At 43.0% G+C, this 10,477-nt stretch overlaps 1 protein-coding gene across 1 annotated transcript in view; it reads right to left on the bottom strand.

Moving 5' to 3' along the window:
* Window positions 1-305, bottom strand: part of LOC119270342 (E3 ubiquitin-protein ligase BRE1-like 2) — an 11,816-nt gene extending 11,511 nt beyond the window's left edge. Inside the window, exon 1 of the mRNA XM_037552351.1 lies at window positions 191-305. The gene's annotated coding sequence lies outside the window, so the exon portion shown is untranslated. The remainder of the gene's footprint in view (window positions 1-190) is intronic.
* Window positions 306-10,477: the final 10,172 nt, after the last annotated feature.

The raw sequence follows: 10,477 nt of genomic DNA, 5'->3' as shown, positions 1-10,477 counted from the left end.
GAGCAGAAACAGGAGCAGCCGCGCGCGTGTGGGGGGCGGGGAGGAGTGGCCCGGGACGGGAGCAGAAGCAGGAAGGGGGGAGTGGGTGATGGGGACGGCGCAGGGTCGTGAGAGCATGGGATGAAGAGGCGCAGCAGAGCGAGGGAGGCGGCGCCGCTCGTACGAGAAGGGGGCAGGGAGGAGAGCTTACCTGAAGGTCTCCGCCGCCGTGAAGGGGGAGGTCGCCGCCGCCGCCGTCCGGCTCTTTGGGGTATTTGGGTGTGGGTAGTCTTTTTTCTTGAAGGGGTGTGGGTGTAGGTGGCCTCTCGTGCGTGGGCACTGGGCAGAAATTGCTGGTTCCTGCTCCTGGGCTAGCTAGTGGGCTGTTGGCCTGCTGCCTTCTTTTGGGCAGAATCGTCCCCTTCCCCAGCTTCTCCCAGAATCACCATTCTATATTTTTTTTACAATCCTAACTAATTAGACCTTAACTAGATAGGATTGTAAAAAAAAAATATGAAATGACGATTCTGGGAGAAGCTGGGGAGGGAGGCGATTCTGGAAGAATCGCCGAAAAGAACTGGCCCGCAAAGTTTCTCGGTAAAGTTTAACGAGAAGTTATCAGAGCGTTTTTCTCCCTCACGAGAACTCCGTCAAGGTGACCATTTTTATTTCTACTAGATAATACCCTGCGCGTTGCGGCGGGAATTTGTTGCAGCGTATAGGAGAAGAACCATGGAGTGAAAAATAGTAACAACGAAATATATATCATTTGAACCACTGATAGTATGACATGAAAAGTCAAAAAATAGTATATTGGAGTATATCTGTATTTGCGTAATTACAATATGTCGCTTTATTTTTTTATCAAACATCTGTCCCTTTATTGTGGGGAAATCTAAATGCACTACTAACAGGGAGAAACCATATACACTCAAAACATGTCCAAAGCTTGGTTCGAGGTATTCCACTAAAAACAAAGCCCAACACAAAAGGCCGGAATCCCCACAAAACTAATGAATGCTTGTTCAGTTATACTATGTACTTTTTTTTGCGGGTACAGTTATCTGTAATTAGGACATGAACAACGCTATACACATGTCAATTTTTGTACCATGGAGCAGATCAAGCCGGCTACACTTAATTAGAGGAAAACTGGAGAACAGCATTCATACCTCGTACAAAGTTTGAATAGTAACTGTCATACGTGCAATAGTTCCGTAAGAATATAAAGCCCTTCAAAACCAAAGAAAAAAAATATCCACAAATCCAGCAGCAACACATCCCTGCATCTTAGAATTTGTACATGCACGACCACGAGCCACATACCAAGGACTAAAAAGAAGTAGTAAAAAAGAACATGCGTAAATATTAAATAGTGGTAGACATCATGCATGGAGAACACATATACTACGTCTCTTCCATCCAATAAAAAAGAATCAAATATATGCATCTAATTCTCCGTCAGATCACGTGATGTCCATGCCTTCAAGGAAACAACGTTGACGTGGAGATCTAAAAAAACAAATAAAAGACAGGAGCGATCTCATCTCCTGCTCCCACATTGGCGACAGATCGAGGAGCTACTCCGACTTGCTCGGCACCGGCCGGCATGTCCTCCGATGGAGCCGCCAAACTACACCTTGTGGCCGGCGCTCTCCTCTTTTTCAGCTACTCCGCGACTTGGAACCAGAGGTTCCAACCAAGCTAGCTAATAATCCGGTGAGATCCGAGGAGCTCGACAGGAAAGGGAGCCCTCACCTTGCCTGTGGTGTTGATGAGGGACGCTGACATGCACTGAGAGGCCGAGTCGACGTCAGGGCCGGCATAGCCCCAGCTGGGTTGAAGCGCTCGACGGGGCTCCCGGACGACGCCAAAGCGCTGGTCTATGGAGGCTTGCTTGTCGTGTGGTATGGAGAATGGCTCGAATAAAGAGGGGAGAGAAGAATCTGGGAGGCATCGGTGGAGATTTAATGATGGATCGGAGATGAGGAGATCTATCTACGAAGAGGCAAGAAAACGAAAGGGCAGAGAGATTATACAGTGAAAACAATCAAACATACAGTATTAATTTGTTACACTTATGAAGGAAACGCATCTTGACATGTCATCATGCATTGTGGAGAGTTTGCCAAGAGTTGCTGACATGGCTTGATGCTGATGTGGACATGTTGCATGTTTAGATAAATTGGTTAGTGGGGATGAACTTCTTAAGTATATAAGATTTGTGATTGATTCCTTGTCGGCTTTGATTCTTGATGTCATTGAAACAAGAGGTCTTATACTGGTTGCTATCTGCCCAACGGCACCGAGGATATCTCATCTCTTGTTTGGTGATGATACATTGCTAATTTTTTTTTAAGGTTTTGAAGTACATGCGAACATTGTAAATGATGTGATGCATAAGTATGAACGTGGGACAGGCCAACTAATAAACCTGGAAACATGCATATTGTTTGGAGAATCTTGCTCTTGGTGGTGCAGGAGGTGGTTAAAATGTGCTGCACATTGGCGGCAGGATTTCGAGGACCAATACTTGAGACTACCTATACTAGAGGGGCGAAAGAGTTAGGGGCATTTTCCATCCCTTCAATACAGTTTGGCCAAGAGACTTGTTGATTGGTCAGAGAGATTGATGTCCTCGGTCGCGAACGAGTGTTGATCAAAGAAGAGGCGAATGCTATCCCGACATACATGATGAGCATTTTCAAACTACCAATGTAGGTCTGTGATGATTTGAATAAAATGGCTCAAAGTTACTGGTGGGGTATGGAGAAAGGAAGACACAAGACACTTCAGTGCTTATACTCGTGCACTACTGGGGAAAACCCTAGCAGTAGCGCTGGTTTTGTGCTCACTAGTAGCGCGGGTAGGCACGCTACTAATAAGGCGCTACAGCTATTGCTTAGCAGTAACGTGTGCCCGCACGCGCTACTGCTAGGACAAATAGCTGCAGCGTTTGTTCACTCCCACGCTACTGCTAATGTAACTACCGGCAGCGTGTTTTCTCTCCATCGCTAGTAGTATTCTTTTTTATTTTTTATTTTTTAGTGTATTTATGCGCCATCGTACACATATTGGTACAATACCAGTTAAGAGGTTTACATCATTATGTCCATAACAGTGTGTCAAATGAAGGTGGATTAGGTTCAAGTGGAGGCAATATGTGGTGCATGTCAAAAGTATACTACTAATCCAAACTTGATCTAGTTTGGACTAGTAGTACTTTCAATGTGCATCACATGTTGCCTTCACTTGAATCTAATCCGCCAGCACAAACTATTTAATCATCATCATAGTCATTACCATCAACAATATTTATTTAATCACCACTAACACTAGCTAATAATAATCATCATAGTCATTACCATCAACACTAGCTGTTTTATCATCATAGTAATAATGTAGCACATCATCATCCTCAAACTCATTTCTAGCTAGCTAATCACTCCTGCTGATCTCTCTTAGGTAAAATAACATAAAACATGTGTAGCTCTCCTCCTTGATCAAGTTGGAGCATGCAGATGAACCCGTCTCCTAATCGTGGGTAGCGCATCTATTTGCTGCCCCCTAGTATTTCTCTGCGCTTCTCCATCACACATTTGGTCCAGTCTTGCACTATTAAGCATCCGTCACTAATCTTGAATGCATTGAAGTAATCTGTAGGATATCTTGGCCGTAAGCTAATAATACTCATGGTACCTTTAGTCTCGATCCCATAAGGCACTCGGGAGTCCCTGTTGAAGAACATCGTATGGTAACATACTTAGCAATGAAGTTTAGCTTCAAAAATAATGTATGGAAAAGATGCACTGAGGACAAATAGTAAAAATCTTACCATCCTTCCTAAATAGATGTGACCGTAGTTCATTACAAACACTATTGGTCGCACGTTTTCAGTACTAACATTTCTAAATGCAGGAAGAAAATTTGTCTCGACAGTATCAAGATCCTCAAGCCATGAAACATAATGACATAGCTCTTCGCAGTTTAGTTCAGCCCCGGGACAGTAGTAGGGTCCTGTCTACCAAGCACTGGACATGTTTGCTTGCACCGAAATAAGCTGACAATACAAATTAGTTGTCAACTATTTTTGAATAAACAATATCAAAGACATAAATATGATTGAAAAACTTACATGCACATCGACCCAGATATCGGTATTACCTTCAATATCATCTTCCGGACGAATATCAAAGATGATAACCATATTAGGCTCAAATGCATAAGTCTTGCATAGTGCTCGCCATGTTTTGCATCCAAAATAGGTGTAGTCGCCTGAATTGTATAATTTTGCATGGAAAATATAACCATGCTCGGTCTTTAAGTAAATTTTCTTTTCCTCCATAGTACGACTGAAACATATCTTATCCAATACAAAAACTCTTGCATGGCAGGGATACGCTAGTAAAATAGTAAAAAAAAGACTTGTCATGCTTAATGTCATGCTTAAATTATAAGTTGAAGCAAATGAAGCAAATGTCATGCTTAATTATGAAAAAAGACTTGTCGTTGTGACTTACTGTATCCACTTCGAAGTTCTCGTCCAGCTTGATGCTGAAGCGCCTCATCATCTAGGAAGATTCCATCACACAGGTCGTGCTCGTCTTCGCAGTATTTGCAAATACCAAAATTCTTTTCGTCGTCAGACATTTCCTATGTTCATAGTTAAAACATTAATTGAAAATCGATCGAAGACAACTATCAGGATACTCAACACACAAATCCAGGGCACTCGATATTTCCTACATATTCTGGCACAAGTCATGCCAAAATTCACGGAAAAATCCGGCATGACCTTTGCTAAAATAGGACATATCGAGCGCCTGAAATTTGTCGGAACGGAAATGAATCAACACTCCGGCAAAACATAGGCCACTCGGAGGTGTAACCTGCAAACATGACCGGCCACTTGGGCAAGCACATATCCTATTTGAGCAACACAAGATATACATTTCAAAATATCTTATAGGACTCAAATTAGCATGCATTCAATAAGCAAAAGTAAATCATCTCATGCGTCCATACATCGTCGAATATTATCACTAATACATCCCGAATAGTGGCATTCATATAACATCACTAATACAACTAAAACCCTAGCAGACGACAGGTATCGGCGCGGGCGGTGGAACCCACAGAGAAGGAACCATCACGGGATCATAGCTCCAGTGAGATCCCTGGAGAACCTGCCAGATATTGGAGAACCTGTGCTCAAACGCAAACAAGTAGCGATGGACATGCGCGTCCTCCTCACTGACACGGTGACGCACCACCTCCGCAGGGTCCTCGAGCCTCTGGACCGTCACTGGCCCACACGACCGCCACCAAAGAAGGTTCGGGTCAACGACAGGCTGGCTCCTCACCAACCTGCGCCCCCGGTAGGTAGCGCCTCCCAGTACCACCCCGGCGGAGCCCAGTCCCGGACATGGCCCATCTGGTCAAGCAGGTGTCGTCCTCCGCCGACTCGACGACGAGGATGTGGGATAGGCATCGTCCACGTCGATGCGGGAAAAATTGCTTTAACTAAAAATAGCAACAAGTTCTTACTAACTAGTTCTATTAATTCAACTAGTTCTTATTAAAAATAAACTTAGTATAAATAAAAATAAACTAGTACCTAATTAGTACATAGTTCTTACTAACTAATTAGTACCTAGGAACTACTGCCCTAATTACCATCTAATTTGAAGAAGCTAGGGGTGGAAAGTGGTAGCGGATATTCCAATTATCCAACTATAAAGTGAAATAAGTGGTCAAATTTTACTCGTTTTATGATTCATCTTAGAAATTTGATTCGTTTCTACCCTTACATGAACCCTAACTCATTTGAGCCGCATCCGATTCATTTCCACCCTTACATGAACCCTAACTAATTTGATGCAATTAAAATATAAAGAAACCCTAGGCAGAGGTAGGGGAGGGGCAGGCGGCGTCGAGGTTGGGGTCGGGGCTCGGGCGCGCGGCGGATGGCGGCGTCGAGGTCGGGGTCGGGGGCGGCGTCCAGGGCGGCGTTGAGGTCGGGGCGGGGCGGCGTTGAATCTGGGATCGGGGGCGGCATAGAGGGTGTGCGGAGAGCGCGCGGCGGCCGACGGGAGACAGCGGCGGGGAGAGTGGAGAGCTAGATTTGAGGGAAGTGGCCGTGGGGAAGGACCAACCCCGTGGCTAAGTCAAAAGTAGCAGTAGCGCGTTCCAGAAAGCGCGCTACTGCTACGTTAGCTACAACGCGTTCTAGGATACACGCTACTGCAACTCCTTTCTCTTTTTTTCCCTTTTTCATTTAGTTTTCTTCGCATTTTATTTTTTTCCTTTCACCTTATTCTATTTTTTTCATTTCAATTACCTTTTTATTTGCTTTCCATTTAATTTTATATCCTTTAGCAGTAGCGAGTTTAGATTAAAACACGCTGCTACAAAGAAAGTGGCGGTAGCGCAGTTCGATATAGGTCGCTACTACTATGTGTAGCCTATCGAATTGCATGGGAAAATTTAATGCTCCCAAAATTCAAGATGGTCTTGGTTTTAGTGGTATACGCCTCTTTAACCCAAGCTTTGCTGGCGAGGCAAGCTTGGAATTTAATCGAACGACCGGACAGTTTATGTGCTAGATTGGCGAAAGCAAAATATTATCAATGGGGTAATTTTATTGATACCGTGTTTACGGGGAATTCGTCGGCTGTCTGGAAGGGGGTTGAGTATGGTTTGGAACTATTAAAGAAGGGAGTCCTCCGGGAAAAATGGTGATGGACGCAAGGTGAGGTTTTGACGTGACACATGAATTCCGAGGGGCACTTTCTAGAGAGCTCTTAAACCTCAAGGGCAGTGTAGGTTTACAAGGGTGTCCCCAATTTATTCGTCATGTAGGTTCGTGGGATGAAAAGTGGTTTAACCAGTATCTCATACCTGATGTCTGCTAATGTAGAAGAAATATTTAAGATATCAAACTATCAACACGGATGCGAGATGATTTTATAGCATGGCAACCTGAAAAAGGATGGAAGTTTTCTCGGTGCAAAGCGCATATCACCTAGCCGTGGCGACCCTCTTGAAGAACTAGGGGGTGTGGTGACCAGCTCGAGGCCATGTGGAGACCTACTTGTCTAGAAAATGTTTTGGAAAATCCTAGTTCCACAAAAGATGTAAATTTGTGTATGGAAGTTGCTCAAAGGGTTGTGGACTAGGGACCTCAAATGTTATCGGCATCTTGACCCAATTGCCACCTGCTTGCAATGCGGACCGGAAGAGGAGCCAACTTTCCATGCTGACATCATGCCCAACGTCGCAATCGGTTTGGAGGCGATTCGAGAAATCTGGACTGTCCCATACTGATATGGCGGGGCAATGTGCCACACTAGTTGGTGAGATCTGGCCCTGGCGGTGCTTGTGTTGCATTATTACTTGTGCGTTTGCACATGAATGATGGACTAATAACCATGCATGACACACAGGTAGAAAAATCATTTTTAAAAATTGCCTCAATTATCAAGAATGTTTATGTAAAAAATGTATCTGTGGTCGTGGATATTTCCCCCATAATTTAAGAGAATTCCCATGTATTTTCAAACGAGATTAATGTATTTTAATAGATATTTTTGTATTTATAAAAAAGTCATCATATGTTTTAATAAATATTCTTGTCTTTTCAAAAATGGTTCATGTAATTTTAAATTGTTTACAAAGCATTAAAATGTTTATGTATTTTAAAATAGTGTTCATGTATTTTTGTAAACATGTTCTTGTATTCTTGTAAATAAAAGTGACTAACATATTTTTTGTATATTCATAGAATTTAAAAAGTATCCACATATTTATAGAAAAAATCATGTAATTTAGAATATGTTGTATTTTTTAAAAGATGAAATAATTTTTCTAAATGCAACATTTTGAAAAAAAATACAACAAGGTACAAAAAAAACAAAGAAAAGTGCAAAAATAAACCAAAACACATGTAAGTAAACCAAAAGAAAATGAAATGTAAACCTGAAAAGGAAAGGAAAACAGGAAATAAAATGGAAATGTTATCTGGCGATCGTTCGCTGGGAGGCCCACCCCAGTGAACAGCCCCATCACCATCAGACGCATCTTGACGCACATCCGATGCCACATAGGTCAGTTCGAGCAGGTCGCAGCTTTAGGTTTCCCAACCAACATTTTGTTTTTTGTGTCCCAAAATACATGCAAGCATGGGGTCTCAAACCAGAGACCTCCGGCCTATGGCATGCACCGCCTACCACCTGTACTATAGCGCGCTTTGTCTACATTTGCAGTTTAAACATGTTTCTATATATCTTATGAAGCTATTTCAAAAAAGATATAATGCTTCATTTGAAAAAGATTCGAAAATGCCAAAAAAATTATTGGTAGAAGAAATATCATTTTTTTGGAGTTTTTCCCTAAGCTTGCCGTGTGCATTTTTATGATATGCAGCATGTCATTTTTTATAGGTCCTTGTTTTAATAGCCCACATGGCATTTTTTCTAGTAAAGTGCATGCCATTTTTCAGGTCCTTTTTAGTGCCACACATTGCATTTGTTTTAGCAGAGACCATGGCATTTTTCAGGTCCTTTTGAATGCCAAACATGACATGTTTTTAGCAGAGATCATGGCATTTTAATAATTAATAACATGGCATTTTCTATTATTAAGAGGATGGCAGTTTTATTTATTAGTAACATGGACTTTTTTTAGTTACAGGGCATTTTTATTTATCAAGAGGGATGGCAGTTTATGATAAAGAGCATGGCATTTTTTTAGTAAAGAGGATGAAATTTAAAAAACTAATAAAGTTCATGTAGTTATCCCCCAAGGACAACTAGATCTGCTTTGCCACCCCGTAGGGCTGGATCTTCATCATCCATGCACGGCGCCTTCCCGTGGGAGACCTAGCTGTGGCATCCGATCACCGGAGAGACCATACCCCTCCCGCCCATACAAGACGACCACTATGTCCCAACCAGTTGCACCTGCCTCCTGGCCCACAGCTCCGCCGCGCACCCTGACTGCATCGTCCTCCTGTTCAATAAAGGAGATGAGACGGTGACGGCTCGCTGCAGATGGAATAAGATTCTTCCCACATAGTCCTCATCACGTTGGCACGTCTAGCATCGTCGAAGGGAGTGTGGAGGTGCCTCTCCGACGGATCTCACGTTATTCGGTCAGTGGTTGTCTTTGGTGGATCTACTTGGATCCGATCTTTGTTCGTCTTTGTGTCATGTGTCTTCATCGGCGGCGGTTGCTATTCTAGTGCGTTGGTCCTATGGAGCCTTAGCAGTCTGCTACAACAAGTTGTGCTCGGCACCGGCGAGGGAGGGGCGATGACTGCAACGCACCTTCGGCTCGCTTCAATGCTTGTAGTCGTTGCTAGATGGCCGATGAATCTGGATGCAATTTTTATTATTTCTGGCGATTGTTGCAATGTCATGATTGAAGATGAATAGATCGATAGTTTTCTGGAAAAAATTGAAAATGAAAAATAAAACAGAAAATAAAAGGGAAAACATAAAATAAAACCACACTACTATTTTTTTGCGGGAAAATTCAGAGAGCTTTATTGAGTAAACGCATTCTTGGAGCAATCAGCCAAAAGGCTGGACACCAAGAAAGTAGGAGTCTCGTCAAGCCAACTACCGGTCACATCGGTATGTGAGCGGTATGTTACTTGCCCAAGATTCAATCGTCAGTATCCTCATACCTTGTTCAATCTCGTTACCAGCAAGTCTCTTTACTCGTATCGTAACGCATGATCCCGTGACCAACTCCCCAGTCACATTGAGCTTGTTATGATGATGCATTACCGAGTGGGCCCAGAGATATCTCTCCATCATACGGAGTGACAAATCCCAGTTTCGATTCGTGCCAACCCAACAGACACTTTCGAAGATACTTGTAGTGCACCTTTATAGTCATCCAGTTACGTTGTGACGTTTGATACACCCAAAGCACTCCTACAGTATCCGGGAGTTGCACAATCTCATGGTCTAAGAAAACGATACTTGACATTAGAAAAGCTCTAGCAAACGAACTACACGGTCTTGTGCTATGCTTAAGATTGGGTCTTGTCCATCACATCATTCTCCTAATGATGTGATCCCATTATCAACAACATCCAATGTCCACGATTAGGAAACCACAACCATCTATTGATCAACGAGCTAATCAACTAGAGGCTCACTAGGGACATGTTGTGGTCTATGTATTCACACATGTATTATTATTTCCGGTTAATATAATTATAGCATGAACAATAGACAATTATCATGAACAAGGAAATATAATAATAACCACTTTATTATTGCCTCTAGGGCATATTTCCAACAACGAGGAGTCTCGAAATGGTCGAGACGTAAAGATTGATATATTGAAAGGTTATGTTTGGACACCGGAATGGTTTCAGAAAGGTTCGGACATTTTTCGGAGTACCGAGAGGTTACCGGAAACCCCCGGGGGGTGAATGGGCCTTCATGGGCCCTAGTGGAGAGAGGAGGTAGCGGCCAGGGGGAGC

The sequence above is a fragment of the Triticum dicoccoides genome, chromosome 3A (genome assembly GCF_002162155.2).
Source record: "Triticum dicoccoides isolate Atlit2015 ecotype Zavitan chromosome 3A, WEW_v2.0, whole genome shotgun sequence".
NCBI classification, from domain to species: Eukaryota; Viridiplantae; Streptophyta; class Magnoliopsida; order Poales; family Poaceae; genus Triticum; species Triticum dicoccoides.
This window is presented reverse-complemented; position numbering and strand designations above follow the sequence as displayed.